General features: G+C 49.5%; 1 protein-coding gene across 3 annotated transcripts in view; it reads left to right on the top strand.

The window, feature by feature from the left end:
* The window catches only part of LOC118696554 (acid-sensing ion channel 2), a 483,676-nt gene that overhangs the window by 443,532 nt on the left and 18,901 nt on the right, over positions 1-21,243 (top strand). The window lies entirely within an intron of this gene.

A 21,243-nucleotide genomic window follows, 5' to 3' on the forward strand; every position in this document is an offset into this window, starting at 1 on the left:
GCTTCTCCAGGTGAACATTCCCAGCTTTCCCAGCCTCTTCTCACGGTGCAGGGCCCCTGTGGTTTCTCCAAGGAGACCCAGCCCTGGTGTCCCACCATTCCCACTTTGGTGCCTTTTTGGTGCTGTCCTTTGGAGAACCTGTAGGAGGTTCTGCTGACCTGGGTTGTGTTGGATTCTGCTGGGAATGCACTGGGAACGTGCTGGGATTTTCCATCCTGTGATTCTGGGAAAGGTGGATCAGTCCAAAGGAGATAAATCAGCCTCACATTGCACAGGAGGCAAAAAAAAAAATAAAGGAATAATAAATAAGTGAGGATAAAAATTGGGAGGGAAAAAGCTGAGGGAGGGAGGAGGTGCCTCCACACCCGCTGGCATCAGCTCCATCCAGAGGGATTGGGGATGGCAGCTGCTGCTCTGCTCCCTCCTTCAGACAGCTCCTGAGCCCTGGGTGTGCCACAGGCACTGAAACCTGTCCTGGCTGGGGGCCTTGAGCCTGAGGGGGAAAGAACAGCCCCAAGTGTTCATTTTGGTCAAAAATCCTGGGGCTTGGGGTGTCTTTGGGGTTCAGAGCTGACTTTGTGGAGGATCCTGTGAAGTTCAACATTCCCTGGTGCCCTCCTGCCCCATCACTGCTCATCCCACCAGGCTGAGCTGAAACTTAGACTCAACTCAAGATCAGAGGCTCAAGGAGGAAGTCTCGTGTGCCTGGAGCTGGTTTAGAGTTGGATTCTCATATCCCTGTACCTTGTGTTGGATTCTCCTGTTCCTGGGTTGATTTTGGATTCTCCTGGACCTTAATTTCAAATTTATAACAATTCAGAGGGTTTTCCCTTCCCACTGAGCTCATGTCTCCGTTGTCACTGGGAGGATGGCACAGGGTTGATTTTGGATTCTCATGTCCCTGGACCCATCTTGATTTTGGATTCTCCTGTCCCTGGGTTGATTCTGGACTCTCCTATCCCTGGGTAGATTTTGGATTCTCCTGGACCTGGCTTGGTTTTGGATTCTGCTGTCCCTGGGTTGATTTTGGATTCTCAAATCCCTGGACTTGGATTGATTTTGGATTCTCCTGTCCCTGGGTTGATTTTGGGTTCTCCTGGACCTGGGTTGTGTTGGATTCTCCTGTCTGTGGGTGGATTCTGGATTCTCCTGGACCTTAATTTCAAATTTATAACAATTCAGAGGGTTTTCCCTTCCCACTGAGATCATGTCTCTGTTGTCACTGGGAGGGTGGCACAGGGTTGATTTTGGATTCTCATGTCCCTGGACCCCTCTTGATTTTGGATTCTGCTGTCCCTGGGTTGATTTTGGATTCTGCTGTCCCTGAGCTAATTCTGGATTCTCATATCCCTGTACCTGGCTTGACTTTGGATTCTCCTGTCCCTGGGCTGATTTTGGATTCTCATATCCCTGGGTTGATTTTGGATTCTCCTGTCCCTGGGCTGATTTTGGATTCTCATATCTCTGGGCTGATTTTGGATTCTCCTGTCCCTGGGCTGATTTTGGATTCTCCTGTCCCTGGGTTGATTCTGGATTCTCCTATCTCTGGGTTGATTCTGGATTCTCCTGTCCCTGGGCTGATTTTGGATTCTCATATCCCTGGGCTGATTTTGGATTCTCCTGTCTCTGGGTTGATTCTGGATTCTCCTGTCCCTGGGCTGATTTTGGATTCTCCTGTCTCTGGGTTGATTCTGGATTCTCCTATCTCTGGACCTGGGCTGGCATTCTGGGCTTGGATTGCCCTGGGAGTTATTGAGGTCTCTTTAAACGTGGAATTTTACAGGATTCAAGGAAAAACTCCATGAACAGGGCTTTGATTTGCTGAAGGGATGAAGCAGAATCTCCTGGGCTCATTCCCAGGAGCCTTGGCCGTGTTCTCACGGGCCCAGGTGGAGCTGCTTGCCCTCAGAGCTGAGAACTCTGATCTTTGTGGAACTTGCATCTTGGCCTTTCCTCAGGAGCCTTCTCCTCTCCCATCCAGCCTGTCCTGGATGCTCTGGGGCTCCCTGGACACCCTCAGAATCCCAATGGGAGCTCTGGTGGTTGAGAGTGGCTGTTGCCAAGGCAACGCCTCACTCAGCTCCGCTGGTGAGGGAGGGAGTTGATTATTTCCAAATATTTGCATAATAATTTCAGTGTGCTTGGAATTCAATCCCTTCGGTGCTGCCTCTGGGCTGGGCTCTGCCAGGGAAGGAGCTCCAAGGGAATTCCAGCCCTGGAGGGGGACATGGGGTGGGAAATGGATTTCTAGAAGGTTCTCAGGGCCTGACAGAAGGCCCACACAGTGTGCATCTGTATGCAAGCTTTGAAATAAGAAATACTAACCTAAAAATACCATAAAATAAAACAAATGTTACTAAGAGAAAAATAAAACTAAAATAATAGTTTTAAAAACAGCCTTACAAATAAGACTAAATACTTTAAAGGAATAGAACTATGAAAGATACATTATAATAAGACTCACAATAAGTAATTATAGATGATCAAAACATCTACAATATAATATAACAAAAAACAAATAAACAAAAAAATACAAATAGGATATTATATTATACTATAGTATAGTACATATAGTATGTTATAGATACTATATATATGTATATTGTATGTATATTATATATACTATAATATAATATACCATAGTATATTACATTATATTATATTATATTATATTATATTATATTATATTATATTATATTATATTATACATAAAGTATATTATAATTAAGAAATAATCAACTTCTAATTAAAATAGAGTAAATTATAACATCTGTATTATCTCACCCTTCTCATGAGACTAAAAGTATAATAAAATTTTATTTTATAAAAATAAAATAAAAATAGAAATAAAATAAATAAAATAGAATAAAACTAAAACTAGAATAAAAAATTTTAAAACCTCTCAGTTACCCCATCTCTAAGTGAAAATAAGAATATTATCCAACAGTCCCTGGTTTTCAGGGACAAAGGGATGTGGGCAGAGGGAGATCCATGGGATGGGAGGAGTTGGATTTTCCCTTCCCACTGAGCTCCCTGTCATTGGGAGGGTGGCACAGGGAATTGTGTATTATTGTCACAGTTTTTAATGAAGGGACGGGACTGCTTTTGGGCTAGGAAGGATTTATTGCTCAGATAAACATCAGTCTCAGAGGCTGTGAGTGTCTGGTTTGAGCAGCCAGGTGTCTGCTAAGGAAGGCAGGACCCTCCCCTGAAATGGAAAATGTGAACCCGCTCCCTACGAATTATTATAAATTTGAAATTAAGGGGCTCTCAGGAAAAAATATGGGAGTAAGAATAACAGCTCTTTATTAGGTAAGAAAATAAAAATAAACAATGCAGTTATATAGGGGTCTCCTCCAGCCAGGTCTTATGAGCTCCTGGAGATCTGTATCACACCCGAGATAGCTCAGCCACCCCAGATGACATCAAAACACCAGGATGGCTTCTGTGGCAGTGTTGGAAACAGAAAAGTTTTAATAAAAGGCAAAATAATAAAACTCTTTACAGAGAAAAACCGAGCCAGGGCAAGAGGTTCTTGCTCTTGGTAGAACACCCCACAAAAATGATTATTGCCTTTGTTTTCTTCTTTTTCTAGTGAATTGCTTAGGTGGGACCTTTTGGCTTCTGTCTAATTGGCTATCCTTAAGTTTGAGGTTAATTTTCCAAGGTCCTATGAGGTGTCTTTTCACCTAATTGAGGAGGGAAACTTCTGGGTTTTTTCCTTTTTAAGGAGACAAAGGATAGTTTGGTCACTCTGTCAAAAGGGGACACATTCCTACAATGCAGCAAACCAACACTGATAGAACCCAGCCTGACACCCTGTGGGTCAGGCTGTTGGCACAGTCCCATTGGAATTGTGGCTCAGCCCTCCTGCAGTGTCAGGGCTGGCTCTGCTGGAGCAGGATCCTGGAGAAAGGTGCAGTCTCTGCCTCTGAAGATCCAGCGGAGAAGTTGCTGTGCTGTGCCAAAGCTCAGATTGTATCCAGGTAGGAATTCTTGGCTCCTCCCCTGGGCGGAGCATCTCCCAATGGGATGATGGAATTGGATCAGCCATGCAGGGACACTCAGTGGCCATGGACAGATGAGATCTCCTGGAGGGAGGATCGGGTATCCTGGCTAATTCAGGAATTCTGGCTAATTCAGGAATTCTGGCTAACCCAGGGAATTCTGGCTAATTTAGGGATCCTGGCTAATTCAGGAATTCTGGCTAACTCAGGGAATTCTGGCTAACCCAGGGAGTCCTGGCTAATTTAGGAATCTTAGCTAATCCAGGAATTCTGGCTAATTCAGGAATTCTGGTTAACTCAGGGAATTCTGGCTAATTTAGGGATCCTGGCTAACCCAGGGAATTCTGGCTAATTCAGGAATCCTGGCTAATCCAGGAATTCTGGCTAATTCAGGAATTCTGGTTAACTCAGGGAATTCTGGCTAATTCAGGAATTCTGGCTAACCCAGGGAATTCTGGCTAACCCAGGGAATTCTGGCTAATTTAGGGATCCTGGCTAATTCAGGAATTCTGGCTAATTCAGGAATTCTGGCTAACTCAGGGAATTCTGGCTAACCCAGGGAATCCTGGCTAATTCAGGGAATTCTGGCTAACTCAGGGAATTCTGGCTAATTCAGGGAATCCTGGTTAATGCAGGAATCTTGGCTAATTAATTCAGGAATCCTGGCTAATTCAAGGAATTCTGGCTAACTCAAGAATTCTGACTGGTTCAGAAATCCTGGCTAATTCAGGAATCTTGTCCAGTTAATTCAGGAATCCTAGCTAATTCTGGGAATTCTGGCTAATTCAGGGATCCTGGCTAATTCAGGAATCCTTGTTAATTCAGGGAATTCTGGCTAACTCGGGGAATCATGGCTAACTCAGGAATCCTGGCTAATTCAGGGAATCCTGGCTCTCCTCAGGAAAAGGGCCAGGACATTTTAGGTGACCCCAAGCAGCCCCTTAAGGTCCCCCTGCCTTGGGTGGGCTGATCCAAGAGCAGATTTTCCTATTCCATAAAAACCAACGATTTCTCCTGGCCTGAGCCCCTCTGGGTCATTCCTGCCCCAGGTCCCTTTTATTCCCATTTTCAGGAGGATGAACAACACTGAGCCTCTGGGTTTGGGGGATTTTCCCAGTTTTTGCTGCCTGGGAATGCCCAGCCTCTCCAGGGAGCAGGATTGTCCCTGTGCAGCCCAGCTGGGATGGTTTTTCCCAGCTGATTTTTAACCAAAACGACTTCTCTGGGAATTTCACCCAGGAATTCCTGCCCAATATCCCATCCAGCCCTGCCCTCTGGCAGTGGGAGCCATTCCCTGTGTCCTGTCCCTCCATCCCTTGTCCCCAGTCCCTCCCCAGCTCTCCTGGAGCCCCTTTAGGCCCTGGAAGTTTCTCTGGAATTTCTCCTCTCTGAAATTGTCCCAGAATTTTGTTCAAACAAAGGCTGCGAGCACAAATCAAACGCAGGAAAATCCTTCCAGGGCTGTGGATGCTTCAAAAGCCTCCTTCAAAAAAGAAAGAAAAAAAGAGAAAAAAGCCCCAAATTCAAGGGAATGTTCATCGAGGGCAAACCTGAAGGAATCCAACACCTCTGGCTTTGGGAATCTGGGAGAGCTGAGATAAGGCCCTGAAAATTAAGGGATGAAGCATTAAAATGAAATCTGCATTTCCAGCTTTCCTTGGAGCTTTGTTGTTCTCAAATGCCCACAGCTGAAATAGGAGCCCTCAAAATAGCAGGAAAATGTGGGAAAACATGGGGGAAATATGGGAAAAACATGGGGAAAATATGGGAAAAACATGGGGAAATATGGGAAAATGTGGGGAAACGTGGGAAAATATGGGAAAAACATGGGGAAATATGGGAAAATGTGGGGAAATATGGGAAAACTTGGGAAAATGTGGGAAAATATGGGGAAACATGGAAAAACATGGGGAAACATGGGGAAAACATGGGAAAATATGGGGAAATGTGGGAAAACATGGGAAAATATGGGGAAATATGGGAAAATGTGGGAAAATGAGGGGAAAACATGGAGAAATGTGGGAAAGCGTGGGGAAAACTGTGGAATTTGGGGTGGTGCCAGCAAGGTGACAAAGTCTGGGGCTGTTCCCTGTCCCAGGAACTCTAAAGGTGTTTGCAAACTCTGGATTTTATTCCTGCTTTTTCCAAGCACTGGGAGCGAGGTCTGAGAACCTCAGGTGAGGTTCGGGGGTGCTCTGGTTTCCCTTGGGAATCATCCAGGCCATTCCCTGATCCCAACCCTTCCCTGGGGGGCTCAGTTTCCTTCCTGGAGGAAGCTTGGAGCATTTTAATCAATCCCAGGGAGTCCCCAGGAGATCTCAGGGCTGGAAAAAGCTTTGGAGATAAAAGTCTCTTCCAAAGGCTCATTGCATTTAATTGGATTAATCCCTTTAGCTCAGGGATAATCTTTTGCTCCCATTTTGTCCGGTTGGTGCTTGAGACCTCCCAGGTGCTTCCCGAGGGCAATTCCTGAATTCCTGGTGCTTAGGAGGGTGTAGGATATGGATTTCCACTCCTGGGAAGGGTTTTCCCTCCTGGGAAAAGGTTTTCCTTTTCTAGAAATGGATTTTTTCTCTTGGGAATGGGTTTCCCTGCCTGGAATGGGTATTTCTCTCCTGGGAATGGATTTTCTCTCTTGGGAATGGGTTTTCTTCTCCTAGGAATGCATTTTTCCCTGATGGAAATGGGTTATCTCTCCTGGGAGTGGGTTTTCCACTCCTGTGAGGGGTTTTCCTTTTTGGGAATGGGTTTTCCTTCCTGAGAATGGGTTTTCCCTGCTGGGAATGGGGTTTCCACTCCTGGGAATGGGTTTTTCCCTCCTGGAATCGGTTTTCCCTCCTGGGAAGGGTTTTCCACTCCTGGGAATGAATTTTCCTTCCTGGGAAAGGGTTTTCCTTCCTGGGAATGGATTTTCCGCTCCTGGAATGGTTTTTCCCTGCTGGGAATGGGTTTTTCCTGCTGGGGATTGGTTTTCCATTCCTAGGAATGGGTTTCCCTGCTGGGAATGGGTTTTCCCTGCTGGACAGGCTCTGGAGGAGTTTTCCTTGTGCTGAGCTGCAGCAGGACCTGGCAGTGCTCTCTTACACCAGCTTTGCTTGGGGCAGCTCTGGAGGAGCAGAATAATCTGATCTGGAATATGAAACAATCTGTTCTGGAGGAGCAGAGAATCTGGTCTGATAAAAAGAAAAAAAATCTGCTCTGAAAGGACAAAAACTCTGCTCTGGAATATTAAATAATCACCTCAGGAGGAGCCAAGAATCTCCTCTGGAGGAACAAATAATTTGCCCTGGAGGAGCAAAGAATCTGTTCTGGAATATTACACAATCTGCTCTGGAGGAATAAATAAACAGCTTGGAAAGAGCAAAGAATCTGCTCTGAAGGACAAACACACTGCTCTGGAAGGATAAAGCATCTGCTCTGAAGGAGTAAATCATTTTCTCTGAAGCAATAAATAATCTGCTCTGGGATGCTAAATAAGCCATGCTGGGGGAGCAAAGAATTTGCTCTGAAGGGCCAAAAAGATCTGGTCTGGAAGAAAAAATAATCTGATCTGGAGGAGTAAATGATTTGCCTTGAAGGAGTAAAAAATCAGCTTTGGAGGAGCAAATAAACAGCTCCAAAGGAATAAAGGATCTGCTCTGAAGGAACAAATAATCTGCTCTGGAATATTCAAAAATCTGCTCTGAAGGAACAAATAATCTGCTCTGGAATATGAAATAATTTGCTTTGAAGGAACAATAATCTGCTCTGGAATATGAAATAGTTTTCTCTGAAGGAATAAATAATCTGCTCTGGAGGAGGAAAGAATCGGCTCTGGAGGGACAAATCACCAGCTCTGGAATATGAAATTCTCTGCTCTGAGGGAAGATCTGAGCTGCCCCAGGGCTCCTGCTGGGCTTCCTGGAGGAGGCAGAGCTGGGAAGGGCTCGACTGAACTGGGGGGAGAAAATGGGTCTGTGGGGATGGGGGGACCCAGCTGGGGACAGAGAGGGACAAGGCAGGGGCAGGGATGGATCTGGTGTGGGAAAGGTGCCAAATCCAGGGATTCAGCCTTTTCCTGGTGTCCCACCATGGAGAGAGGGAAGCTCATCCTCCCTTTGGGGACAGCTGGGGACAGCCCCTCAGAGGGACCAGGGGTGGCCTTGGGGCCTCCCCAGGGCTGTGGGGACAGTGGGGCACCCTGGGGACAGTGACAGGAGCCACAGGCGGCCTGTGCTGACCTGGGCCCCTCCCTGTGCTTCCTCAGGCCACATTGCCCAGCCTCCCTCCTGTCCTGGCCCAGCAGGGTGTGGGCTGGGACAGGGCTGGGGACAGTCCTGGGACAGGCTGGGGATGGGGACAGTCCTGAGCTGGCACTGGGGACAGTCCTGGGCTGGGGACAGTCCTGAGACAGGCTGGGGATAGTCCTGAGCTGGGACAGGCTGAGGACAGTTCTGGAGTGGGAGCAGCAGGAAGGGAAGAGCTTTGTGGGTGGAAAAGTCTCTTTTCTGTCCCTGCAAGCTCAGGGTGAGGGAAGGAGAATGGGGCTGTCCAGAGGGGAGATGGGGGAGAGGGATTTGATGTTAACCACCCTAAAATGGGCCAGGCAGGGGCGGCAGAATTCCTGTCTTTGTGAGGAAAGATGGCTTGGAATGCAGGGTTATGGAATTGGTCAGGTTGGGAAAGTCCTCTGAGATGAGTCCAGCATCCCCCAGCACTGCCAAGGCCACCACTGGCTCCTGTCCCCAAGTGCCACATCCAGCTGGATTTACATCCCTGCAAGGTCAGGGACTGCCCCACTGGAATTTCCTCAATATCAGCCTGAGGCTGTTTCCTCTTGCATGGAATCCATGCCTGGAGAAAAGGGCTCTGAGCCAGCTCTGCCCTCCCTGGGGCTCTGCTCACCTCTGACCCACCAGGGCACCTTCAGCTCCCTTGGGATCGTCACTTCCAGGGAAGGATCCCATCTTCCCTGTTCTACCCACGTCCAACATCTCCCCAAACCCAGTCTGGAGCCAGCCTCAGCCTGGTCCCAGTGGGGATGCCCCAGTTTGCTCCTCCAGCCCCCAGAGTGTTCCCCTGAGGCTTCCCTGTCAGAGCATCACGGGGTAGGACAGTCAGGATGGATGGAGATGAGAGATCCCTGGGGCCAGGGCTGGAACTTGGGGTTTATTGCAAAGGGCCTGGGTGCAGGGCCCTGCTGGGAGCTGCCAGGCACAGCTTAGAGCAGGACTGAGAGAAGAGAGGGGGAGAGAGGATGAGAGGGTGAGAGAGTAAAAGGGTAAGAGAAGAAACGGGGTAAGAGCTAAGAGAGTGAAGTTCCCATTACAATACAATAAATCTTCTTCTGTGTTGAATATTCTAATTCTCACTCACCAATCTAGTAGAAGATACACAAATCCTATAGCATTTCCATACAGCCTATAAGAATCGCTACATTACCACACTGGGTTACATTTTAAACCCTAAAACTCCTCTTTGGGCCCTTCTGCCAAGCTGGCAGGGTCTGCTCTGCCCCTTGGGCCTGTCTGCAAGCAGAGGGTGTTGTTCCATCAAAAGGGGATCACCTTCAGTGGCCACACCATTGTTTTCCAGTTGTTCAGTAACTGAGGGATCTCAAAGCTTGCTTTCATTTCAATCTCGCTTATAGTTTCCATATTCTCAAAATCTTTTGCCAGATAATCATATTTATAAGGCTTTCCTGTTTCATCTTCCCCAACACTTCCCCCATCATTTTTCCAATCTTTTCCTCCAAATCCTGCAGGTCCTGCAGACTCCCTGGAATTCCAGGCTGGAGCAGCTCACAATGCACATCCCAAGGGATGTCAGAGCTGATTCTGAGGGGGAAATTTCCAAGCCCCTCTTGATTTGCACCCTCAGCTGGGGCTGGCTGCCTGGAGTGTCCCCAGATGGAAGGGTTGGAGTCAGTATCCTGGGATAACCTGTTCCAGTCTGCATCCTTTGTTTTCCCCACTGTTTTTCCTGCCAGTGGAAATGTTCTGCTCCCGTCTGGTGTTTGCCTGGGAATATTTATAGAGAGGATCCGGAGCTTTCCCCTCACCAGACACAACCCAAGCTGTGCTGGACTCCTCCCAAATCCCTCCTTTCCTGCTCCTCTTCCCATCCCAGCCCCTCTGGGATGCTCCTTTCCCTGTCCCCATCCATCCCCCTGCCCTGTGACCAGAGCTGGGGTGGCGTTTCCACTGCCAGGGCTCCTGGAGCCCCTCCCATGGGTGTGGGCACCTGGGAAGGTGCATTTGGGAGAGGAATGGGGTGAAATCCAGACTGGAGCCACCCCACCCTCCAAAACTCCTTAAAAAGGGATTTTCCATCTCAATAAGGGATGGGTGAATGGATCATCACCATGGTGATGGCAAGGGTTGATGGTCAGCTCTGAGGTGGCCACAAGATGAGGAATTCCCTTTTTGTCTCTCTTGGAAAATCCATCTGGATTCAGCTCTGCCTCGTTCTTATCCTTTGCTGGATTTCACCTCCTGCTATTTCTCTCCCCATTCCTTGAAAACCTTCCAGTGCCAGCCCTACCATTTCCTACCCCAATTCCCATCAGCCTGGCACTGATGGATATTTTGGTTTATTTTCCCTCCAGCTCAGTTCCAGCAGCCTGAGCTGCCTGGAGGTTTCCCAGGCTGGTTGGGAAATCCTGTCCCTCCTGCTGCCCCCAGAGCTGGGAATGCCTTGTGGCTGCCACCAAAACTCAGTACAAATTTTCCATATTTCCATTTATTTATCCATAAAATCCTCCATAGCGGGGGTGGCAGGAGGGAACAGGGCTGGGGGGACACCTGGGGACAGTGAGGGACAAAGGGAGGGAGGTGCTGCAATGCTGAGGGATACAGAGAGGGAAAATCCTTTCCTGGAGAGGAGAAGCTCCAGGGAGAGCTCAGAGCCCCTGCCAGGGCCTGAAGGGGCTCCAGGAGAGCTGGAGAGGGACTGGGGACAAGGAATGGAGGGACAGGACACAGGGAATGGCTCCCAGTGCCAGAGGGCAGGGCTGGATGGGATATTGGGAATTGGGAATTGTTCCCTGGCAGGGTGGGCAGGCCCTGGCACAGGGTGCCCAGAGCAGCTGGGGCTGCCCCTGGATCCCTGGCAGTGCCCAAGGCCAGGCTGGACACTGGGGCTGGAGCACCTGGGACAGTGGGAGGTGTCCCTGCCATGGCTGGGGTGAAACTGCGTGGGCTTTAAGGCCCCTTCCAAGGCAATCCATTCCATGATCCTACGATCTCCCTTTCATCCATAACAAAAACTGGCTGGACCCTTGAACATGCCAGTCCCATCCATCCATCCATCATCCATCCATCCATCCATCCATCCATCCATCCATCCATCCATCCATCCATCATCCATCCATCAATCATCCATCCATCCATCCATCCATCATCCATCCATCCATCCATCCATCCATCCATCCATCCATCCATCCTTCCATCCATCATCCATCCATCCATCCATCCATCCATCCATCCATCATCCATCCATCCATCATCCATCCCCCATCATCCATCCATCATCCATCCATCCATCCATCATCCATCCATCCATCCATCCATCCATCCATCCATCCATCCATCCTTCCATCCATCATCCATCCATCCATCCATCCATCCATCATCCATCCATCCATCCATCCATCCATCCATCCATCCATCCATCCATCCATCCATCATCCATCCATCCATCCATCCATCCATCCATCCATCCATCCATCCATCCATCCATCCATCCATCCATCCCAAAGGGGCAGCAGCTCTGCCAGGACCCCTCCTTATCCCTGGGAATTCTGCTTCCCTCCAGCAGCCAGGACCAGCAGCAGCTTTTCCCTGTTTATTTTTCAGGCTGTTTCAGGGGAAGCAGTGAAGCTCCTGGAGGGGGAGGGATGAACAGGATCTGCTTCTGTGCCTTTCCGAGCTGTTTTCCCTTATTTTGATTTATTTGGGATCATCCCAGTCCCTGGGGGCAGCAGCTGAGCAAGACTGGCAGATGGGTGACACCCCCGGCTCTGGATGCCGGGAGCATCCCTCCCTCCCTCCCTGCAGGGAATCTCTGCTCCTTCCCCAGCCCCTGCTCCTGCCAGCAGCTCCTGAGGTGTGAGGATGGCTCTGGAGATTCTGGCTCTGCTCCCTCACTGCCACACATGGTTCCCAAGGGATGCTGAGGTGGGAAAGGATTTTTATTCCCTCCCCAGCATGGAGAAATCATGGAAGCAGCATCCCAGGAGCATCCCTGCCTGCCCTGGGATGGCCCCACCCAGGAGAGCAGGTAATGGGACACTTGTTCCCTCGTTTTCATGATTAAAAATTGAGTTTAATAGGGAAGAGCAAGGAGGTGAATATTAAATTCCTGGCTCCTGCTCATCCAGCAAAACCTTTCCCAGCCAGCTGGAATCCTGGTGATTTCTCCTGCTCCTGGATTATGTAAGGAGCTTTTTAATAAAATTCATGGAGCTCTGATCTCCTGGCTCTTGTCCCTCCCGTGGTCACCCTTCACTGCCACACATGATTCCCAAGGGATGCTGAGGTGGGAAGGGCATTTTTATCCCTTCCCCAGCATAGAGCAATTGTGGGAGCAGCATCCCAGGAGCATCCCTGCCTGCCCCGGGATGACCCCCAGGAGAGCAGCTTCCCAGACATTTGTTCCCTCCTTTTAATGATTAAAAGTTGAACTTAATAACTTAATTAATTAATAGAACATGAGCAAGGAGCTGGAATATTGAATTCCTGGATCTTGCTCATCCAGGAAAACCTTTCCCAGCCTGGGGCTGGAGTCCTGGTGCTTTCTGCTGCTCCTGGATTATGTAAGGAGCTTTTTAATAATACCCATGGAGCTCTGGATCCTCTGGCTCTCCTGCCTCCTCCTTTCACTGCCACACGTGATTCCCAAGGGATGCTGAGGTGGGAAGGGCATTTGTATTCCTTGCTCATGGAAGCAGCATCACCTGGCAGGAGCATCCCTGCCTGCCCTGGGATGACCCCAGGAGAGCAGCTTCCCAGAGTTTATTCCCTCTTTTCAATGATTAAATAGGAGTGAGGAGCTGGAATATTGAATTCCTGGATCCTGCTCATCCAGCAAAACCTTTTCCAGCCCTGGGCTGGAATCCTGAGGCTTTCTCCTGCTCCTGGATTATGTAAGGAGCTTTTTAATAATATCCATGGAGCCATCTGGCCCCAGATTTGGGATGCAAATGCAATGTGTTCCCTAAAAATAGCACAGCGGCTCCATGGGGTTGTACAACACCTCCTGCTCCTCGGGAAGGGAGGGAGCTGGGAGAGGAGGGAGCAGGGAAAAACCTCTTCTCCAGGCTGGGGAGGAGCTCTGGAGTCCCAGCTCCTGCCCCTTCCCACTCCATGACCCAGGGATGGGGTGGAAGGCACCCAAATAAACCCAAAGTGGGAGATAAATCAGGAATTTCTGCAGGGAGGCTTTGAGTCCCAGCCCAGGGCAGGTGTGGGCTGGGGTTTGTCCTGGATTTTTTTCCCAGTTGATGCTGTAGGAATTCCAGAACCATGGAATGCTTTGGGTTGGGAGGGGCTTTAAAGTCCATCCACTGGGCAGGGACACTTTCCCCTATCCCAGGTTCTCCAACCTGGCCTGGGACACTTCCAGGCTGGAATTCCAGAGGGAAGCATTGGCTCCGTGCCCTCATCCCTTGGGATCAGACTGCAGAGACCCCTTTGCTTCTTTCCCGGCTTTTGTTCCCTCTGAGTCTCCTTCTTTTCCTGGCAAATCCATTTTTCCTCCTCTCTCCCATTCCTGCCGTGCCCTCTCCCCAAAGCAAAGGGAAATGACAGCAGAGGTGTCATTCTGTGGTGACAGCTGGGATGACTCCACACCACCCTGGGCAGCCCCTTCCAGGGCCTGACCACCCTTTCCATGAGGGAATTTTCCCTGAACCCGACCTGAGCCTCCCCTGACACAGCCTGGGGCTGTTCCCTCTCATCCTGTCCCTTTTCCCAGGAGAAATCCCCACCCCTCAGCTGCCTCACCCTGTCTGGGAGCTGTGGAGTCAGAAGTTCCCCTGAGCCTCCTTTTCTCCAGGATAGATTTATTCCCTTGGATCCAGCCAGGCTGGGCTCCCCCAGACCCCACAGAGCCCCCAGGATGTCACCCCTGCTGTATCCCGGGGGAGCAGCCCTTTTTCCCAGGTGGATGTGGCAGACAGATCCCTTTTATCCACCAGGAAATTTCTTGTCCCTGTTTGCTCCCAGAGCTCAGCCCACAGCAAAAACACCCCCAGGACAAATCTGGAGTGAGTGATTTTCCCTGGAAAAGCTGTGTGGCCTCAGCTGGGATCAACATTCAGGTTCCAGCTTCTCTTCCCTGTTCCCAGGGAACTGAAGCCCCATTTCCATGGAAATCAGAGCCCTCTTGGGGCAGCCAAACTGGTGATACTGGTGCCTTCACAACTCCACGTTTTCCCAGGGTGGGATTGCAGCTCCTGCTTTCTTGGAGCCATGTTTCCATGGCAATTGGATTTTTTGTTTTAATGTATATGCCTTGGTTTGAAAAGCCAGGTGTCTGCTGAGGAAGGCAGGAGCCTCCCTTGAAATGGAAAATATAAACCCCCTCCCTCTGAATTGTTATAAATTTGAAAATAAGGGGCTCTCAGGCAAAGAGATGGGAGCAGGAATAAAAGTTCTGTATTAGGGAAAATAGAAATTAAAATGCAGTGATACAAGCCAACACTGCCAGAGTCAGAATATTGTGTGTCAGGGTGGGGGCACAGCCCCATCCCATGGGGGCTCAGCCCTCCTGCAGTGCCAGCTGTGGCTCTGCTGGAGCAGGGATCCTGCACAAGGGGGGAGTTTTCCTCTGCAGCTCCAGGGCTGCTGGAGATGGGCCTGGGCTCCCTCTGGCCATGCAGGGCAGCAGAAGCTGCTCCTCTGGGAATGCACTGGGCAAAGGCTGCTGGGCTGTCCCAAAGCTCAGATTGGATCCAGGTAGGAATGCTTGGCTCCTCCCCTGGGCGGAGCATCTCCCCATGGGATGATGGAATTGGATCAGCCCTGCAGGGACACTCAGTGGCCATGGACAGAAGATAATTAATAATTAATGGCCCATGAACAAAGAGATCTCCTGGAGGGAGGGTTGGCTGTGGGAGAGATAAAGAAAATGCCCAGTTAACAGCAGAGAACTGCCCCAGCTCTGACAGATGGGGACAGAACACACACCCCAGCCACACCTTGCATTTCCAGCCTAAAACAGTGTAAAGCTTTGTTTGGGAAAAATGTGAGTGTTGGGAGTTTGGTCAGGACTCCTGCCTGGATAAGGAGGGGTTGGAGGGGCAGGAGCCTCCCTGGGAGCACAGGGAGCATCCAGGGATCCCCTGCTCAGCAGGGCCTGGGGGTGACCTGAGGACACAAATCCAAGTCCTGCTTCCCAGAATGATGAGGAATGTGAGGAATGTGTAATAATGATGTGTTACTCTTCAGGTCTTATGAGTCTCAGAGAATCTTTCACACCTGAGATAGCCCAGCCACCCCAAATTGCATAAAATCAGCAGGATGGCTTCTGAGGTAGTGTTGGAAACAGAAAAAGTTTTATTAAAAGGCAAAATAACAAAGCTCTTACAGAGAAAAACCTGAGCCAGGGGCAAGAGGTCCTTGCTTCTGCCAAAACACCCACAAAAGCAATTATTGTCTTTGTTCTCTTCTTTTTCTAGCTAATTACTTGGGTGGGACCTTTTGGCCTCTGTTCAGTTGGCAGCCCCAGGTCTGAGGTGAAGTCCCACAGGTCCTATGAGGTGTCTTTGTACCAAATTGAGGAGAGAAACTTCTGGGCTTTTTTCCTTTTTAAGCAGACAAAGAATAATTTAGTCACTCCATCCACAGGGGACACATTCCTGCAGGAGGATTTGGGGAGGGAATCTTGGGGTTGATGGGAACAGGGAGCACACCCAGAGCAGCTTCTCAGTGCTGGGAATTCCTGCCCTTCCCAGGGGTCACACAGGAGGTGAAGAGGTGCCTGGGAAGCAGGGGAGCTCTGGAGGATGGGGGATCCTGGAAGATTGGGGATCCTTGGAAGTTGTGGGAGCTCTGGGAAGAGGGAATCCCTGGGAAGAGGGAATCCCTGGAAGGTTGGAGATCCCTGGAAGGTTGGAGAGCCCTGGGAAGGTGGGGGAGCCCTGGCTCACCGTTTCCGTGGTGATACCAAGCAAAGGATGCTGGAAATCCTCAGGATGATCTCAGCATCCCACAGCATTCCTGGGCCATGTCTGGCCCCTGCTCCAGGTCCTTCCTTCCCGAGGAACACCAGGAATCCTGGGCCCAGAGTGCCCTCCAGGGATGCACATCTGGGATCCCTGCCAGATGTGGCTCCTGGGGCTCACCCTGGGCCCCTCCTGGGGTTTGGGGGCGCCTGGGTGTGGGAAGAGCCCGTGGAATTCCTCGGGATGTCGTTCCTGTTTTACAGAAGGGAGACTGAGGCCCAGGACAGTGAAACCTTTCCTAGCTCTGTTCCCTCTGTCCAGAGCAGGGAAGATTTATGGGAATTAACTGAGGAATTCCTAGATGGAGCTGTGGGGGACCTGCTTTGGCTTTCTCCAAACAGGAACACCCCCATGGAGCTGCTGGCTGGGGATGACAATTCCAGAGCTGGGGATAACAGCTCCAGAGGATAACAATTCCAGGACTCAGGATAACAATTCCAGAGCTGGGGATAACAACTCCAGAGCTATAGGAACACAATCCCATAGCTGTGGGATAACAATTCCAGAACTGGGGATAACAGTTCCAGAGCTGGGGATAACAATTCCAGGACTCAGGATAACAATTCCAGAGCTACACGATGATGATTCCAGGGCTGCCAGGGCTACAGAATAACAATTCCAGAGCTGGGGATAACAACTCCAGAGGATAACAATTCCAGAGGTAGAGGATAACGACTCCAGAGCTGGGGATGACTATTCCAGAGCTACAGGATAACAGTTCCAGAGCTGTGGGATAACATTCCAGAGCTAGGGAATAACAATTCCAGAGCTCCACGATCACAATTCCAGGACTCAGGATAACAGTTCAGAGCTGGGGATGACAATTCCAGAGCTACAAGAAAATAATTCCAGGACTCAGGATAACAATTCCAGAGATGGAGAACAGCAATTCCAGAGCTGGGGGATAACAATTCCAGAGGTACAGGATCACAATCCCAGAGCTGTGGGATAATAATTCCAGAATTAGGATCACAATTCCAGGACTCAGGATCACAATTCCAGAGCTACAGGATAACAATTCAACAGCTGGGGATAACAACTCCATAGGATAACTATTCCAGGACTCAGGATAACAATTCCAGGGCTACAGGATAACAATTCAACAGCTGGATATAACAATTCCAGAGCTGGGGATACCAGTTCCAGAATTGGGGATCACAATTCCAGAGCTACAAGATGATAATTCCAGGGCTGCCAGGGCTACAGAACAACAATTCCAGAGCTGGGGATAACAACTCCAGAGGATAACAATTCCAGAACTACAGGATCACAATTCCAGGACTCAGGATAACATTCCAGAGCTAGGGAATAACAATTCCAGAACTACAGGATCACAGTTCCAGGGCTACAGGATCACAATTCCAGAGCTGGGGATAACAATTCCAGGACTGAGGATAACCATTCCAGAGCTGGGGATAACAACTTCAGAGGTGGGGATAACAATTCCAGGACTCAGGATCACAATTCCAGAGCTGTGGAATAACAACTCCAGAGGATAACAATTCCAGAGGTGGGGGATAACAGTTCCAGAAGTGAGGAATAACAATTTCAGAGCTGGGAATGACAATTCCAGGACTCAGGATAGCAATTCCAGAGCTGGGGGATAACAGTTCCAGAGGATAACAATTCCAGAACTACAGGATCACAATTCCAGGACTCAGGATAACAATTTCAGAGCTGTTGATAACAGTTCCACCAGAAGCACCTCCCAGCTCCAGCTGTATCCTCATTTTCCCATAAATCAGAGCCAGGATCAGCTCCAGCTGTTCATTCCCAGGGGGAATTGGATGCGTTTGGACAGGGCCAGGCAGGGTGAGAGGGAAGCTCCTGGTTTTTGGCAGCACTTGGGATTTTAATTCCTGAGTTTTCAGGGGTGAGTTTGATCCCAGCTCTCCTGGAACTCCCTGTAGAGTTTTCCAGGGATGCTCTTCCCAAAAAAGTCATGGAAATGCAACAGCAGGAGTAAGAGCTGAGCTTCCCTCTGCAGCCAGCTGGGAGCAGGTGCTGAATTAATCCCAGCTTGAATTCAAGCTCCTTTAATCCTGCAGGGGAAAGAGCAGCTCAGGATTTGTTGGGAGACCCTGCCCTGGGAGCAGGAATGGATTTAATGAGTGGGAAAATGCAGTTCTGTTGGAATTCTGGATTATTCCCAACTTGGAATGCTCTAAAAACTGAATTTCCAGGCTGGAATGAAGCAAGGGGTTGGGCTTCCCCACATCCCAAAATAAGGCTTAAAACTGAGACGTGCTAAATCCCAAGGGATTTGGATTGATTTTGAATTTATCTGGCCCAATCCAAAGATTTCAGCGTTATTTTTCCCCACACTGATGGGTGATTCCAAAAAATGGGCTCAGGATTCATTGGGAGACTCTGCTGGGTGCAGGAATGGATTTACTGCAGTTTCCAAGGAATAATTTTTATTATTCCCAACCTGGAATGGGCTATAAACTGAATTACCAAGCCCTGAGAGTGGGGCTGGGGATAAATGAAGCATTTCCAACATCCCAAACAAGGTTAAAAACTGGGAGGTGCAACCCAAATCCCAAGGGATTGGGATTGGTTTTAGTTTCTCTGAGCAAATCCAAGGATTCCAGGATTATTTTTCCCCACGGTGATGGTTGTTCGTAAAAAATGGGAAGAGCAGTGGCTCAGCCCCAGAGGTCCAGGAGAAATTCCCAGAAAAAGCCGTTCTAAATGATGCTAAAATTGGAAAAAAATGGAAAAAAAATTGTCAAATTGGCAAAAGAAATTGTCAAGTTGTCAAAAACTCCTAAAATTGGAAATATGAATAAAATCATGGCTGGGATTTTTCCCTGGGATATTCAGAGCCCTCTCCACTGCCAGGGGTTGCCACAGAGCCCTTTGGGATTTATTGTGTGTCCAGAGAAAATTCCTTCAGAAATGAATGGCCCCAAACACGGATTTTTGGTGCTGCTGGTTCCTCCCTTTTCCCACAATTCCAAGAAATATTTAATCCCCACTAAAGCTCCTGGATCCCAGCATGGATGTGGAATATTTAGGATGCAGTTTATGAGTTCTAATCCAGGCATTTCCAGCCAAGCTGGGCTTTTAACTTGCCTCTCCTGGCAGCAAACAGGAATTTTGGAAGGAATCGATTTTTTATAAGAAGGGACAATTTTTCCAAGCCAATTCCATGTTTATTGTTTCATCCTTGTGCAGGAGAAACAGGGAAAGGTGCCTGGGGTTGGCAGCTCCTCTAAGAAAATCCTGTTTATTTTGTTTTCCTGGGTATCATCACTGATGGAATTCTGCAATTTTGGGGTTCAATCCCAAAGTTTTTTCCATGCTGTGGCCCTTCCCTCTCTTTCCATGTGCGCCACTGGCTTCATTCCAGGATTTCCCATTTGAAATTCCAAATCCTGCTGGTTTTAAGATTAATTTGGATACCTGCAGGCTAGACCTTGGTTTGGATGGACAGGGATTTACCCATGAACAGACCCCCGGGCATGGGAAATCCATGGAATTCGAGCTGGGGCAGGTGCAGAAATGGGCAAAGGAGTTTTGGATGGAAAATATTTCAGGAAAATTCCTGTTGCCCAACAAATTAAACTAAATAGGATTTTTTTCATCTGAGGTGTCAGAGAATTAGTGAGGGAAGCAGATGGAATCTCCTCCAGAGTGCTGGAATGGGATCAACACCCAGCAGAGCCGTGGGGGTGGGATGGTACCGGCAGGAGCGGGAAAATGGGATGGGAATTGGGGCTGGGAAACCTGGGGGGAGCTTGGGAAGGGCTTGAGTCTGGCCTGGAATGGGATTTGGGCAGCTGGGGCAGACCCTGGGACACTATGGGGCTGTGGAGATGGGATTGGGATGGGGCTGGGATAGGATTGGGATGGGGTTGGGATGTTCTCCATCACCAAAGGCGTTTGAAATGAGCTGGCAGGGGTTTGTTCCCAAAAACCGTGGGAATGTGTGGTTTGGGGCTGGGTTTTCCCAGGAGGTGACAGCACTTTCTGGCCTGGAGTCTCCAGAATTCCAAACTCCTGGATCAGCCCTTGGCCATGGCTTTGCTGAGCTGGGAGGTGACACCTTGGAGTGGCTGGAAGGGAGGGGATCCAAGCGCTGGGATGCTCCCGTTTGTCCTGGCAAATCCCAACCTAAACCCATCCCACCTGTGGGGTCTCACTGTGTTTGCCTTGGCAGCTCCTGGGTGAGCAGGGTCTGTTTAGGGAGGATTTTGGGAAGGAATTCCTGTCTGGCAGGGTGGGCAGGCCCTGGCACAGGGTGCCCAGAGCAGCTGGGGCTGCCCCTGGATCCCTGGCAGTGTCCAAGGCCAGGTTGGACATTGGGGCTTGGAGCAGCCTGGGACAGTGGAAGGTGTCCCTGCCATGGCAGGGGTGAAACTGGGTGGGGTTTAAAGTCCCTTCCATCCCAAACCGTTCCAGGATTCCATGATCCTGTGGGAAAATCCTCTCGGGAGAAGGCAGCAGATCCCTTTGCCAGCAGAGTTAAATCCTGAATTCCTGAGATCCACAAAACCTCATCCAGAGTCCCCTCACTGTCCCCTTGTCCCCTGCCCGTGTCCTCCCACCGCTCTCTGTGCAGACCCTGGAGAAGCAGCTCCAGAGTTGGGAATGGTTGGGATTCCCAAGGTTCTCCCAGAGCTGTCAGAAATTGAAATGCACAATGAAATTGTAGGAAAATGCTACAGGATAGTGGGAGGCTGAGGAATGATTCATCCTCCAACAGAAACTCCTCAGATGTGGAGGTGGCACTGCTGGCCACCAGCGTGGATCCAAAGCCAGGAATATTCCAGGTTTAGGTCAAATTGGGCCTTGTTAACAACTTCCTCTGTTAGTCCTTATTCCCAGATGGAGTCTGGGGTTTGCTGGGGTGTGGGAGCAGCGGGAATCCCCAGGAGAGGAGGTGACACCGTGGGTGTGTGGGGACAGGAGCCCACGGGGCTGATCTGAGCTCATCAATGCTGCTTCCAAAGCCACTCTGACTTTTGTCCACTCGTTTTAGTAGAACAGAGGGACTGACCTCGAGTTACTCCACATGGATTTGGT

This window comes from Molothrus ater, chromosome 27, assembly GCF_012460135.2.
Source record: "Molothrus ater isolate BHLD 08-10-18 breed brown headed cowbird chromosome 27, BPBGC_Mater_1.1, whole genome shotgun sequence".
In the NCBI taxonomy this organism is placed as follows: domain Eukaryota; kingdom Metazoa; phylum Chordata; class Aves; order Passeriformes; family Icteridae; genus Molothrus; species Molothrus ater.